The following is a 14,661-nucleotide window of genomic DNA, read 5'->3' on the forward strand; positions in this document are numbered from 1 at the left end:
ATGGATAAGGGTTGGATCATGGCAAACTGTAATGGATGGAGATCTGTTTGGTTGGCAGGGAAAGATCTTAGCTTAAAAAGGCCAAGGTCTCCCATTGCACCCTGGGCTTTCACCATCATCTTGCCCTGTCTTGCCACTAGACCCAGATGGCTGGAGGGAAAAATGAGGCAAGTAACCTTGCACAGACCCCCCTCCCTTAAATCTAATACACTTGCATGTCATGGCATTACCTCCCTGATCTGGTCCTCTTATAGGTTCTTTTTGAGAAGGAAGCATGAACAACAAAATAGTATTATACTTAACATATTTTTTAAAAATTAAATTTCAGTTGGTGGCAATTAACTGGCACCATAGACAGAGTGCTGAGCTTGGGCTCAGGCCTTTTTGATGTTGTTTTTTGCTATTCAGTCATATCTGACTCTTTGTAACCCTATTTGGGGTTTTCTTGGTAGAGATTCTGAGGTGTATCATCTTACAGATAGGGAAACTGAGGTAAACAGGATAAAATGACTTGTGTAGGATCGCACAGCTAGTCTGAGTAGATCAGAACTAGCAGGACTCCACTATTTCCTGAGATACTGAGTAGCTGAGGCACCACAGGCAAGTTAAAGAACTTTTCCATATGTGTCTTCCTCTGTGAAGTGGAAAGCAGATAGCACGCGTCAAGCCCTTTGCTAATCCCAACTGTCTATATGAATGATAGTTATTAGCATTAGGATTTATAATCTCCCAATTAGATCTGAAGCTGCTTGATGACAGGAACTAAATTGGGGATTTTTTTTTTTTTAGTTTTGTTTTTGTTTTGTTTTTTTTCTCCTGAGGCAATTTGGGGTTAAGTGACTTGCCCAGGGTCACACAGCTAGGAAGTGTTAAGTATCTGCAGCCAGATTTGAACTCAAGTTCTCCTGACTTCAGGGCTGGTGCTCTATCTCCTGCACCACCTAACTGCCCCATAAATTGGGTTTTTAATCCATAAGACTCCCACTACCTGGTATACTGCTTGAACAACATGTGCTAACTGCATCATGACCTTTGACAAGTCACTTAACCTGTTTACCTCAATTTCCTTGTGTATAATAAAACGAGCTGGAAAAGGAATAGCAAACTAATATTTATGCCAAGAAAACCCCAAATGGGGTCACAAAGGATCAGACACAACTTAAATGAATCTATAATGTAGGTCAACTTTCAATGTCTATAGGAATTACAGTCTGAATGAGGTTTCAAAAAAAAACTACTGGACCTTTCAAATTTATGTACTTCTAAGTTTTCAAGGTCTTGCTTACAGTTCAGATGATTCAATTCTTTAGGTATTTGTTAAACACTGAGTGTTTGTCGAACAGTAGGGCACTATAGGATATAGGAAAGAAATATATCACCCAATTCTTGTCCTGAAGGTATTTCTAATTTTGTTACAGAACTAAGACTAGCAAAGAAGGAAAACTAGAAGAATAAGATAAGAAATAATATAATCAATTAATTATTATTTATTAAGCACAATATTATAAGTAATAATAGCTAGCATTTATATAGTGCTTAATATTTGCAAAATGCTTTACAAATATCTTATTTGATATTCACAATAACTTGGACAGTAGATATTACTATTATCATCATTTTACAGTTGGGGAAACTTAGGAAAGACATTTCAAATGACTTCCTGAGGGTCACCTAACTAGGACGTATATGAGGATGATTTTGAACAACAGGATCATTGATTTAGATTTGAGAAGACCTTTACACTCCTCAAGCCCAAACTCCGCTTAGTCACAAAAAATTTGGGTGGCTTGCCTAAAAAGGCCAAGCTAGAATTTGATCCTAGGACTTCTTGACTACTATTCTACTTAGATGACAAAAAAATTAATTTTTGATTTTTAAATTACCAGAACTGTGTTTTTTAAATCAAATTTTTTGACAATCTTTTTCATGAACATTTTCCACTGTCTCTCAAAAATCTTCTACAAATTTTTGCTTACAGTGTTTTGTTTTTTGTTTTTTGTTTTTTTTCTGACTGAATAAGCTCAATTTGCACAAATTTGCTGATAGCTACTATTGATAACTAGGCAGCTAGGCAGTATAGTGGGTAGAATGCTAGACTCAGAGTCAGGAGGATTGGGATTTGAATACTATCTCAAGCACATACTAGCTTGTGTGATCTGGGCAAGTCACCTAATTTATCTTAGACTGAGTTTTCTCATCTGTAAAATAGGGATAATCATAGGCAGCTAGGTGGTGCAATGGATAGAGCCCAGGGCCTAGAGTCAGGAATGTCTGAGTTCAAATCTGACTTCAGATACTTACTAACTAGGTGATCCTATACAAGTCACTTAACCTGTTTGCCTCAGTTTCCTCATCTGCAAAATGTGGATAATAATAGCATCTACCTCCCAGGGCTGTTGTGGGAAACAAAGTAAATGGTGGTTGTGGTGGTGGTGGTGGTAGTAGTAGTAGTAGTAGTAGTAGTAGTAGTAGTAGTAGTAGTAGAAGTAGTAGTAGTAGTAGTAGTAGTAGTAGTAGTAGTAGTAGTAGAAGTAGTAGTAGTAGTAGTAGTAGTAGTAGTAGTAGTAGTAGTAGTAGAAGTAGAAGTAATAATAAAGTAGTAGTAGTAATGGCAATAGTAGTAGTGGTGGTAGTAGTAGTAGTGGTGGTAGAAGTGGAGGAAGAGGAGGAGGAAGAGAAGTGGTAGTAGCAGTAGTAGAAGTAGAAATAATGTAGTAGTAGAAGTAGTAGTAGTAGTAGTAGTAGTAGTAGTAGAAGTAGAAATAATAGTAGTAGTATTTTTAGTAATAGTAGTAATGGTGGTTGTAGTATTGGTAGTAGTAATGGTAATGGTAATAGTAGTAGTAATAGAAGTAGAAATGATAGTAGTAGTAGCGATGGTAATAGTAGTAATGATTGTAGTATTGGTGGTAGTAGGAGTAATGGTAATAGTAATAGTAATAGTAGTAGTACTAGAAGTAGAAGTAATAGTAGTAGTAGTGATGGTAATAATAATAATGGTGGTTGTAGTATTGGTAGTAGTAATAGTAGTAATGGTAATAGTAGTAGTAGTAGAAGTAGAAGTAATAGTAGTAGTAGTAGTAGTAGTAGTAGTAGTAGTAATGGTAATAGTACATGTAAAATACTTGAAGACAAATTTTAAAATATATTATTGGCATTGATGCTATAATGATTACTGGCAACTTGGCCTAGTTTTCAAGATGCTTGTTGTTCATTATTTAGCAATCCCAGCACTTCCAGGGGTGGATCCCAACCAAGCAGGCATCCATCATGAGAGTTCATCTCACATTCCTCAGGACAGCCGTCTCCCAAGCTTGGAGGAATGAAGGAATTTGTGGATCAGCTCCACAGAGCTCGTCATGCTACAGCTGCAGACAGCGTGCAACCCATCAGGGGAGGGAGAGATTTAGCCACCCAGCTGCCCACATTCATGGTTCTTGCAGGTTCTGGAATGAGTGCTCTAGTGGTCATGATGCTTGCAGAAGAACTTCCACCCATTGCTTTTCTGGAGAGGATGATTTTCCAAGCTCATCCTTAGAAAAGCAAGCACCTAGTCCCCTCTGTAACTTAGTAAAACTTGTTGATGCTATGGTCCACAGATGTAGCTCTTGAGAATCTTGGGTCACCCCCATAGCACAATGAACATCAGGATAATTTCATAGCAGAAGGGGTTTAGAGCTGAAAGAGGTATGAAGCTCCTAGTCAAACTACTTCGTTTTCTGAATAAGGAAACATTGGTGAAGTGAAGGGACTTTCCTAGGGTCTTAAAGCAAGAACTGAATCCATCTCTTTTTTACCTAAACACCAACACTCTCTGGCATTATTTCCCAGTGAGTCAGTCAATCAAGAAGCATTTGTTAAGCACTTACTATTTACCAGCAAACCTTCATTGCTCTGAATACAAAGTATTCATTTTCTGATACATTGAGTGGGTTTTGTTATTGAATGAATTTTTTTTCAAATTGAAAATGTGCTGAAATTCACCTTACTTCTTGGCTTCCCTTCAAGTTATGTTCCATTTGAGAGTCATGCTTCTATTAATTTTAATAATATTGGTGTCCATTGACACCTCAAAAATAAATCTATAAATAGAATTTATCATTAAGACAACAGAGATGCAGACAATATGGTTTTAAGCTATTCACATAGTATCACCACCTTGCTGGATCAATCTACCCAACCACACCATGGGTTTGGTGTGAACACCAAAACATACTTTGAGAGAATCTTTTTAACCAGAGTTTCTAGTGAGCAAAGTCTTCCCACTAGGGAAGAATGGTTTTTCTCCTCCTGTGATAACCCTAAATGTACCTGTTCTTCTAAGATCTCTTCCATTTAAACATGGTCATTGGGAAAGGAAGGGAGGGTGAAGGGGAAGAGAAATGGCTCTGTGAGCATGGGAGTAGAGCAGGAAAGCATTTATATAGCACCTACTATACGCCAGGATTTATAAATATAATTACTTTATAAATATTATTTTCTTTGATCCTCATAAGCACCCTTTGAGAAAGGAGCCATTATCTCTATTTTACAAGTGAGGAAACTGAGGCAAACAAAGGTTAAGCCCAAGGTCATATAACTAGTAAGTATCTGAAGCTAGATTTGAACTAAATTTTTCCTAGCTCCTGGCCCAGCCATCTATCCACTGCACCATCTGGCTGCCTCATTCTGAAGTAGACAGTAGGGTAGAATGACCTACCAAGCCATAACAACTTATTTGAGGAGATGAAAATAAATCTTTTATTTATTTATTAAAGCTAAATTATCAAACTATGTGTGATGTGACCGAATTCAGAAGCTACTAAAGTATCCTATTCTTTAGGATTCCATGATATGGTACCACTTCAGCAACTTGGTTTTGTCACCTATAAAATTCACACTATAATCCTTGAAACCTGCTTAATTCACAATGCAGAATACTCTGAAAGAATTACCAAAACACTTTGCATCATTCCTATTAATATTGCTACTTTAATATTCCTATTAATATTGTTCCCATGTTCCCTATTATTTCAATTATCAATACTCTGACTTTGTCTCTCTTCTCTCTCTCTGTCTCTATCTCTGTCTCTGTCTTCACAACCACATGGGGTTTACTTGGCAAAGATACTGGATTGGTTTATCATTTCCTTCTCCAGCTCATTTTAAGCTGAATAAACTGAGGCAAACAGGGTTACCCAGCTAATAAGTGTCTGAAGCCAGATTTGAACTCAGATTTTCCTAAATCCAAGGCCAATAGCTGTCCAATATTACTGTTCCCTTTTTTAATACAAAGCATAGCCTCAGAAAGAATCATCTATTAGAAAGATGCAAGTTTGTTTAAGCCTTAATTAGTGTAAATAACAAATTCCATGAAGTGTTCACATGTATCTAACTTCATGTACACCAATTTGTAACTTCAACTAAATCAAAAATTATGCCAAAAAGTATGAGAAGTAAACTATATGAAGTCATGAATTCTCTCCAAGTTATTCCCAATAGTTCAATTTAGTTGGGAGGTAGGAGTCTAAAGATAGGGGGAATAGGATAGGGTCATTATCACATTAACAATAGACCAAGATTTCTGAAGAAGAAATCGACATTGTCAATAACACATGAAAAGTGTTCAAAATTACCAGTAATTCAGAATTGGAAATTTTTTTTTAACTTGAGGGATTGTTTTACTCAGACCAGTTAAGCCAGAAAAGATTCTAAACAATATTGAAGAGGCTATAGAAAGTCTTCCATAACAATTCACTGCTGGTAAACGTTTCAAACGTTATTAAAAATAATTTAGAATTATGTAGGAAAAGTCACTCGGTTGTTCATGTTCTTAACTCAGAAAATCCACTGCTAAGACTTTACCTCAAATCAATAGAAAGAAAAAATTCTTTTTTGTGTGCAAAAATGTTCACAGCAGCATTATTGATAAGGATAAAACAGAAAAGCCAGAAACAAAATATCTAACGATTGGTGATTAGTTGAAGAAATGATGACATGCGGATGTCAATTAGCAAGCATTTATTGAGTGTCTATAATATGCAGGAACTAAGTTAAACACTGATTATATAAGAGAAGCCCTCAAGAAGTTCACAATGGGAAAGGCAATGGTGCAAACTAAGCAGGATAAATCTTAAATGATTTATAGAGGAGTTGGGAAAGACTAATGGGATATTATTGGACTGTAAAGAATGATAACTTGAAGAATTCAGAGAAACATGGAAAGAGCTATATGAAATGATACAGAGCAAAGGAAAGTGAGCCAAAAGATCCGCATGCCTGGTGACTCATTGATACCTCTCCAATCCATCTTCCACATAAGCTTCCAAAGAGATTTTCCTAAAGCACTGGTCTGACCAAGTCACGCCACCCCCATGGGAGTTAAAAAACTCCCATGGTTCCCTATTATTTCGAGTATCAAATATAAACCCCTCTGTCTGCTCTATGAAGCCCTTCCAAATTTGGCCCCAACTTACTTTTCCAGCAGGTACACTACAATCCAGCCAAATTCAGCTTCTTAATGTTCTCATACATGATATGTCTCTCATCTCTGCACCTCTGAACTGATTGTCCTCCATACCTGAAATGCACTCCCCTCCTCTGCTCCTTAGAAGCCTTTGTTCCCTTCAAAACTCATTTCCGGGAGTGCTTTCTACATGAGTCTTCTCCTGATCCCCAACCCATAGCACTTTTTGCCAAAAGATTTCCTCTTTTTCTTTTATATAATGTATGTATACATGTAATATGTCCCCCACCACTCGGTATGTGTGTGTGTCTCTCTGTATCTCTCTCTGTCCCTCTATTTCTCCCTCCCTTCCTCCCTCAATAAATTCTATTTGATGAAATGTACCTTATTAAGGAGGCAGTATGTGTTCTATCTAAACAAAATAGGTGAATCAATTTTTTCAAGTCAAAACTAAGACAAATAACATCAATGGCCCAATGTGCAATTGCTGTCTGTCACTAACAATAACAGCCAGCACTTATCTAACACTTTAAGGGTTGAAAAGCACTATGTTTATTTTCTTATTTGATTCTCCTAATAACTGGGAGATAGACATAGTAATCCCCATTTTACAGATGAGGAAACTGAGGCTGAGAGTGGTTTGAACTCAAGTCTTTCTGCCTCCCACTCCAGGACTCTTACCCTCTGTCACCTAGCAACCTCTAGTATGGCATCAGGAATCACAGCCCAGGAGGCCAGCTCTAAAAAAAATGAAATGTTCTGTGTGGGTGTATATGCACATATGTAGTGTTGACACAGAGGGATCAGACAAGAGTGTAGGTCTGGGAAATTATTATTGTTCCCTAACAGAAAAACAAAGCAAAAGCATACACTTCCTACTGAGAGTAGACAATGTCATCTTTATGTACTAAAAGCAGCAAGTTTTATTTTTTTGGCACAAACATCTAAATTTGTTAGCCTTCTTAATGCAAAACTTGTTTCTGAGGTAACTTGAACCAGATCTCTTCCTCTCAAAATCTTTGTCTTCCTTCGAGGTTCAACTTGGACTGCTTATCAGCTAAGCCTCTCAGGACCTCCTCTCCCACAGTTGTTTGCTTTCTCATTTTCCTCTATCCTCAAAATACTACATTTTAGGATCACTGCTGTATTCTCCCCTATCAGCTCAACAGAATGGAAGTTCCAAAGCCATTTTTGGCTTTGGCTCTCCAAAACCCACCACAGAGCCTCACACATCCCAGAAGCTAAATAACTAATTAAATGATAAGGGGAAACTTTTGTGGGACCAAAGAGGAAACAGAACTCACTCTATCAAAGCGAGTTAGCCCCTATTTAGCAATTTATAATCTTGATAAATTACCTGGGACATTAACACCTTAAGTGACCTGACCAGTGTTCTATAAGCAGAATGCCTCTGTGATGGAAACAAGGTTTTCTTGTCTCCAAGGTAACAAGACCCCGACTCTCCTGAGAGAAGGCTTTGATCTTCTCATTTCCCATAGATTTGTTCCTGACACACAGATCCCAGGAGGAGTAGCAGCAGTAACAGTATCATATAATAAATTACAGTTTGTTTCCTTGAGCAATTTTAATAGCTTTCCAGGCATTTATAGACGCCTGTTGTGCTAAATAATTACACATCCCCATAAAGGATAAGGCTGGTAAATCACAAGGTGTTAAATCCACTTGGGAGAGCATCATAGGCAGTAAACATGAAGACATGTCTTCTTACTGACTCCTGTTTATCACTCCCTCTGTCCCTCCAAAAAGCCAAAAAAAATACAACATAAGCCCATGTAGCATTAAGCAACTTCTTGTTAAAACTTATTTCAAAATGCATCATTCCTAGAGAAATTGCTTCCTATTTCCCTCTCAGATTTCAAAATCCACCAGATCAAATTCTCGATTTCATTCACATTACTAAATACCAAACAGCTTTTTCTTTAAATCTCTAAGAAGTGAAAAGGAACACGGACTGCTTATTGCTAGTTTGGGGATCTTCATGAGGCTGGGAAATTCTTGCAACTAAAAACCTGCTTTGCTTTCAACCTCAAATGCTATAGCAACACTGGACTGCAGCGCCCTCAGAGGCAGCCAGAGAAACCTGATTAGCAACATGATTTAGCAACCCATGTGTACAATATTCTCTTTTTCTTAGGAGTGCTGTATTCCTTTAAGATGCATGCTGCAACCAGATTTTATCCCCTTGTTATCAGAATGAGGCATCAGTAATTCTTGAAAAAGTGTACTTGTTAGAGCTGAGTGAACAGTGATACTACCAGCAAAATGTCCCCTATTGCCCATAAATTTTGTACCCTGGATGCTGACTGTACAGTTCATAATAAGTTTGGAATTAACACAAACATTTTCAGAGTCTAAAGCATTTCATGTGCATGGAACAAATAAAAATATATTCCGATCACTGTAAGCAAGGTAGCTCACTGAGAGCCAATCTGTACAATCAGACAAGTAATTTAATATCACCTTATTGTTCTCCAGAAATGGTCCATTTATGATGCCCTAAAAGCGATCAGATTCTAAATGACTGTATGAATCGTTCTGGGAAATGCAGATCACAGATCACTTAGAGCTGGAAGTGACCTCAGCCATCCCCCAGCCTGACCTACGGGGAAGCCAATAGATACACAAGAATTTGACCAAGGTCAGATAGGTAGGAAATAGCAAGACCTCATTTCAAAGGCTGGGCTTCTGACTACAGATTCAGTGTTCTTTGCATTAGGCTACCTCTTAAAAACAAGGGTGTTTTTTTTGTGTGTCTGCTTTTCTACTTTTTAAAAATAAATAGGACTAAGGCTATGAATATGCTTCTAATGGTCCTTAAGGAAAAGCTCTACCCTTAACTATGCATGTAAATACTTTGGAGAAAGGGAGGGAAAACCATTCCAGCACCTATGAAGAAGTTGGGTTCAAATCTCATTTCTGAAACATATCCTGGCTGTGTGACCCCAGTTAAGCCATTTAATCTTAGTGCCCTCTGAGCCTATAAATTACTGGACAGGAGTCCATCTGAATTGGGAGAAGGATTTTCTTCACCTACAATTCCCCACACCAATGACCCTCCTCCCCAAAAAAGTGCCTTTCTTACATTACTTATTAGCTCTGGATAGAATTCAAATGTAATCATGCCGGGTGGAGGATTTCACAAGATCTAACACTTATAACTTCTTCTAAAGTCAAAATGAAAGTGAGGATTTTTTCCTCAATGATGTAAGACATGGAATAAACAGAGACCCCCAACTTCAAGTTTTGTTACCTAACCATTATCCAATCACCTTCTCTCTTAGAAAGCAATTGAAAAATCTATTTCTTTGACCAAGAATGATTTCCAGTGCTTTAGGATGTAAGCAATTAATTCCAATATCAATCACCTAACAAGCATTTTTTTAAACGTTTATTAGATGCCAGGCACTCCAACCACAAATCCCAGAAATATAAAGTGAAGAGAGTGCATCCAACAAAATGTGAGTTTTAGGTGAGCGAAGATTTCCTTTAGCTACAAAGCCACCTCCTCTCAGAGGATTACATGCTCAGTTTCAGACTCTGACTAAGTTGCTGGGTAAGTAACTCCGTGGAAGCTTGCCTCAGATTTCTCAACTGTAAAATAAAATGTAAAATAATACCTATCTTCCAGGGTTCTTGTGAGAATCAGATAAGATATTTATAAAGTGCTTAGCATAGAGGCATGTAGTAGGTGCTTAATAAGTGCATGATTCCTTTCTTTTTTATGTTGAGGCAATTGGGGTTAAGTGATTTGCCCAGGGTCACACAGCTAGGATCTGAAGTCAATTTTGAACTCAGGGCTGGTGCTCTATCCACTGCGCCACCTAGCTGCCCCGCACGATTCCTTTCTTGTTGAATTGAACTGAACTGAATTGCTACATCTAGAGATGATGACAGTTTATTAGAAACAGGATGGTCTTGCATACAGTGGCCCTTAATAATTGCTTGTTAAATTGAACTGAAATAAACCTGGTCTTTGATGTTTAAACTGCGTACAGTCTCGGTGCACCTCGAGGACCATTTCACTCAACAAATATATCTTGAGCACTGAGGGGCCCCGGCAAAGAAGGAAAGCCGGCAGACTCAAGATTGATAAGGAACTGGTGAGAGGCACAAGCGTCGTGCTTTTCGCCACGTCGGTGGACACACTACTGTGTAGATTACCAAAAAAGAGAATGTGTTCCCTCGTGGTGGCTATTGCTGTTCTCCAGATTTGGCCGGTTCCTGCCTTCTTTTGATAACTGTTAGTAGCAACTGGCAAAAATGCAGGAATATGCACATAGAGGGGCGACCCTGCACAGACTTTTCTTGCAACACACTTTGCCCCGTACCTGTAGAAGAGCTAAGTTTTGGCTGGCCACGAGAAGCTCTCGTCAAACCTCTGCCGGCTGCTGGCAAAGGGATGTGGACGTTTTATTTCCAGAGAAATTGCCTGACTCACCCCCAGCCTTCACCTCGCCAGGGAGCCAAATGTATGTCCGTTTGGTCCCCGGAGGTAAATGACGGGGAACTTCCCGAAGGCCTCTAGGAGAGCGGACCGGCCGGGATCCGACACCCCCAAATAACCGAGGAGGTGCCCAAAGCCAGCCGGCCCTCACCTCCCCTGGGGCTGCCCGGATAGACAGGTTCGCTAGGCGGTCAAGCACCAGGACAGCTGCCTCGGATCTTTAGCAGGACATTGAAACAGAGGCAAGGAGGACCACCCACAGATTGGCTCTCCCCTCCCACCTTCTTCTGCCCGTTTAAAAAGAAAGAAAGAAAAGTATTCCGCACCCAGTTTGCCCCCACCAGATTTGATTCTGATCCCCCTTTCCTTCAGCCCTTCCAGTGGATGGTCCTTGTCATCTTTCGAGAGAAACCAGCAGTCCTGCCCTGAGCTCTAGGTTGGAGACTGGACTCTTCCCGGCTGCTGCTGCCGCGCAGCCTGCGCCCTTGCGGGCTAACCTCGCTCTCCGGACAGCCAGCCGGCGGCTCCCTCCTCCACGAGTCATCCCGCTCTGCCCCGGCCCGGGCCCCCGCACCGCCCGGAACGCGCCGAGGGCCGCCCGCCCGCCTCCTCCGGCAGGTTCCCGGGACACTCACCTCCTGGGATCCGTCTTCCGTCGCTCCTCCAGCTTGGCGGCGGGGTCTGGGGCTGCCGGGGCAGCGGCCGCTCGTGGTTCCGGGCTGTGCGGGGGACGGAGCCGAGAGCCCCCCGGCGTGGGCGCCGCGCTGCCCGGCCGGCGGGAGCTGCGCAAAGTTTTCAACCTGCGGGGCAGCGCTCGGGGCTACTCCACTCGCCTCGGCGGGCGGCCACGCAGTGCGAGCCCGGCGAGCCGAGGGAGCGGACTGACGGGCGGCCACAACTTCTGGGAGAAGGGGGGTGAGGGCCGAGAGCACGGCCGGGGCCGGGGAGCGGACTCCTCCGCGCCTGGCACGGCCGAGAGCCCGGGAGCGGCGGATGGGAGACGGCCCCGCCACTGGCCAGCCGGGATCTAGCGAGCGCGCGAGTGTGCCGTGAGCGAGGGGGAGGGGAGTTATTGTTTGTATGTGTGAGTGAGTGTGTGTGTGCGTTCTTCTCTACGGTTCCTTCTGCAGCGCCTGCCGGTGTGTTGGGATCACCGATAGGACTGCCAATAACTAATCATGCTGCAGTGGTGCCTGGCCAGGGGCACGGCCCGGGCGCGCGTGGCGTGGCGCGGAGTGTCGCGGAGAGCAGAGGCCGGCCGCCGCTGTTACCGCCGCCGCCGCCGCTGCCTTTGGGAGTGCGAGCCTGCGATCCATATTTAAGCAGTGAGTAGCCTCGGCCGTCCCCAGACCGGACTCGGCCCGGCCCTCCCCTCTGCTCCCCACCCCACCACACTCCCCCAACACCCCACCCCTCTCTGCGATTGCTGCTGCTCGGGGCGTCACTGGAGCTCAAGGCTTCCAGGGCACGGGGGAGGGGCCTCGGCGGCCGCCCGAGGCTGGCTCACCTCGCCTGCAGGCTTTGCAACTTGTGCTCACTTGGGCTGGGAGGGGAAGGCGGCGGCGGGGTTTGTGGGGCTGCTGCTGCCGCTCCCGGAGCTGGTAGGGATGCTGCGGCGGCGGCGGCGGTTAGGAGTCCTGCCTCCTCCTCACAGCCCCGCTGCCTTTGCCGCCTTTGGGATCCTAGCTCTAGAGTTGGAAGAGACCTCAGTGTTCAACTAGTCCGACCCCATCTTTGTGCAGGTGAGAAAAACCGGGTGGCTCTGAAGCCGGGCTCCCGCCTCCGCACCCCCCTGCACGCTGCCTCCGCGCCTCCCCCACAGCCGGGTACCTACGCCCCCTCCCTTCTTAAGTCTCCTTGGTCATCTTGACAGATACCTCCCCGGGAAGGATTTCTTTGCCTCTGCTGACCCGAGACTGGCTGCTCACTCTATAAGCCTCTCTAAGAATACACTATCCCGGCTTTGCAAGAACCCTGTAAGGACGCTGCAGACCATCAGTCAGCTCTCGGCTACTGGTGCCCTTGTTGATACTTCTGTTCTAGACCATAGCATTTGTTTATGTAACTGATGGCTGCCGGCTTGGACTGTTAGCTCATCAAAGGGCTGTTTGGTGAGCCAACAAAGTGATCATTTGTTCTTGGATGGGTCCCAGCCTAATTGCCTTAAATGCTTGGAAACAGCTTTTGACTTGTTAAAAGAGCGAAAGTTAAATAAACCAGCCGAGCAAAAATAGAAATGCCAATGCAGTTACCATACGACGACTTACTGATCACTGCCTGGAACTCCTAAGTCAAGTCCTCAATGGATCGATAGGCACTCCCTCTGTCGTACAGGCTTCAAACCCACCCCAGCCTCCTCTCCGAGTGCGTGTCTTCCTGTCCAAAGTGGATATCTTTTCATATCTCACATACCAGAGACCTTCTAACCCTTTTAGTATGCAACTCGGTGATGGTGACAAAATAGCTAACATTTTTATAGTTAAGTGTTTTACACAGACTGTATCATTTTCTTCCTATCTTTACAACAACTGTGTGAGGTAAGTGTTGTTACGCCCATTGTACAGACATGGAAACTGAGGCTGAGAGGAATTAAGTAGTTTGCTAGAGTCAGAGTTCCAGGAAGTGTCTGACTCCAACTCTAGCTATCAATCTATGTCATCTAGCTATGTCATCTAACTTAATATCTTTCTTCCCAAAGCCACCACTCTTCAGTTGTTTTTTTCAGCCTCTGAGAAGAGCACCACCATCTTTCCCATTACCCAGCTTCATAACTTTTTATGTCATCCTCCACTCAGTTACTCCACATATTCAATTGTCACATTCAATTGTCATTTCTGTCACCACTTTTTTCTCCACCCAAACAACAACCACCGCAGCTCAGACCCTGATCGTCTTCCATCTGGATAATTGAAATAACTTTCTTATGGGTTTTCCAGCCTCCATTCTTTCCTCATTTCAATCCATTCTCCATAAACATCTGCCACAGTGATTTTCCTAAAGTTTGGGTTTATGTGACTCCCTACCCAGTGGTCCTCAAACTTTTAAAATAGGGGCCAGTTCCCTGTTCCTCAGACTGTTGAAGGGCCGTACTATAGAAAAACAAAAGCTCACCCTTTGTCTCCACCCCTCAGCCCATTTGCCATAATCTGGGAGGCCGAATAAACGTCCTCAGCTAGCGGCATCTGGGGGGGAGGGGGGGCGGAGCTGTAGTTTGAGAACCCCTGCCCTACACCATAATTTCCTAATAACTCTAGGATCAAATATAAACTATGGTGTTTCAAGTACTTCACAACCTCACTTCTTGCTATCTTTGAAGTCTTCTTACACATTACTTCCTTCCCAAACACTGGTCCAGCCATGTTGGATTTCTTATTCCATAGAGATAGCAACCTATCCTCAATTCTTATGCCTTTATACTGGCTATCCTATATGAATGGCTAAGCCACACATGGAATGATCTTGCACCTTAATTCTACTGCCTAAAATCCCTGGCTTCCTTCAAAACTCAACTCAGGTATTACTGTCTACAAAAAGCCTTTCTTGGTCTGTCCCTTTGCTCATGTCTTTCCCTCTCAGGCCGCCTTGTAATTATTTTGTGTCCCATCTTGTGTACATGTACATGTTATTTCCCATATTAGAATGTAACCCTTTGAGAACAGACACTGATGTCACTTTTATTTCATGGAATAGCCAGCTCACATCCAGCATGCCTCTCTCTATTGTCCTCTGAGACATCTATTCTATTCTTTAA

The 14,661-nt window shown here is 42.6% G+C and overlaps 1 protein-coding gene across 2 annotated transcripts in view; it reads right to left on the reverse strand.

Annotated features, from left to right (window-relative positions):
• The window catches only part of SLC4A4 (solute carrier family 4 member 4), a 379,308-nt gene extending 367,105 nt beyond the window's left edge, over positions 1-12,203 (reverse strand). For both annotated transcript variants that reach the window (XM_074274439.1, XM_074274438.1), the window contains exon 1: positions 11,546-12,203. The gene's annotated coding sequence lies outside the window, so the exon portion shown is untranslated. The remainder of the gene's footprint in view (positions 1-11,545) is intronic.
• Positions 12,204-14,661: the final 2,458 nt, after the last annotated feature.

This window comes from Sminthopsis crassicaudata, chromosome 6, assembly GCF_048593235.1.
Source record: "Sminthopsis crassicaudata isolate SCR6 chromosome 6, ASM4859323v1, whole genome shotgun sequence".
Taxonomy (NCBI): Eukaryota; Metazoa; Chordata; class Mammalia; order Dasyuromorphia; family Dasyuridae; genus Sminthopsis; species Sminthopsis crassicaudata.